Source organism: Austrofundulus limnaeus, unplaced genomic scaffold (genome assembly GCF_001266775.1).
Source record: "Austrofundulus limnaeus strain Quisiro unplaced genomic scaffold, Austrofundulus_limnaeus-1.0 Scaffold1493, whole genome shotgun sequence".
Lineage (NCBI taxonomy): Eukaryota > Metazoa > Chordata > Actinopteri > Cyprinodontiformes > Rivulidae > Austrofundulus > Austrofundulus limnaeus.
The window spans coordinates 28,793-30,056 of record NW_013953895.1 but is presented as its reverse complement, the minus strand read 5'-3'; positions in this window follow the sequence as shown (position 1 = coordinate 30,056).

Below are 1,264 nucleotides of genomic sequence, written 5' to 3'. Positions count from 1 at the left end.
TCTGCCAATCCAGGGGTACTGCCCCCCCAGTCTGCCAATCCAGGGGTACTGCCCCCCCAGTCTGCCAATCCAGGGGTACTTTCCCCCATGTCCATGCAATTTTGCAGAGTCGTGTAAGCCAACACAACCCTACAACATCCAGAGCCTTGAGGAACTCCGGGCGGATCTCATCCACCCCCGGGGCCCTGCCACCGAGGAGGTTTTTGACCACCTCAGTGACATTTAAACATAACATTTAAAATTTTAATTTACCATTTAGTAAAAATGATCTAAATGTAAGAATAGTGAGTGAAACAACAATAAAATCTTTTTGATTAGTAATTAAAAAGTGAGCAAAACAGTAAAAATGCGTTAGTGACATATTTAAACATATCTTACACTTGGTGCCTGGTGTGTGTGGAGGTGTCAGACCTGTGTGGTTTCGGGATGAGCTGGTGTGAGTTCATCTTCTTCGACTGTCCAATATTTCTGAGGAGGGGAAAAGCAAAACAAATTGAATTACAAATCACTCACAGCTCCTCAAATCCAATTGGCACCGAGTGGATTCTGCATCCGGTGCAGCGTATATCCTCCTTTAAACGCACAGCTAGATTTTATTTTAAATATACCCACCATAGTTCTATTTGCTGATGCAATAAGGAGAAATGTGCCCCATTAATGGAGCCTCATTAAACAGAAATTACATTTTTGTTTTTTTTTCTTATGGAAAATAAAAAAGACAGAAAGGGTGAAGAACACATCAACCAAAAATCAATTCCAGTAAATAACCTTCAGCTCAGATTTCTCAGAGTCAGCCACTTTATAAATAAATAAATAAATAAATAAAAAAAACACGACCTTGGCAACATCTGTTCTCACATGCAGCAAACAGAACTGGATAAACTGCCACAGAAAACCACCTCCAGATCATTTCACAGTCCTGGTGGCTCCTGAAAGCAGAGTTTCTGCTGATGTTGAATTGGTTCTCTTCTCTCCTGGTGAATCACAAACTGATGTGACCTCATTACAGCCAGATAATTACAAATTGGAAACTAAAACACTCTGGCTGCAGAAAAAAAAAAAAAAAAAAAAAAGGGAAACGTGAGACTGAAAAGCTGAACACACATTAACATTGTCAGGGTTTGGTTTGCTTTGTTTGTTTGTAACAGAGGTGGAGGAGGAGTGGAGATATTCTTTGCAGGACAAACGCAAAGTGGGACAAAAACACAGGAAGGAGTCCTGCTGCACTGCTCAACATTTCAAATGAGAAAGAAGAGGAGGAGGA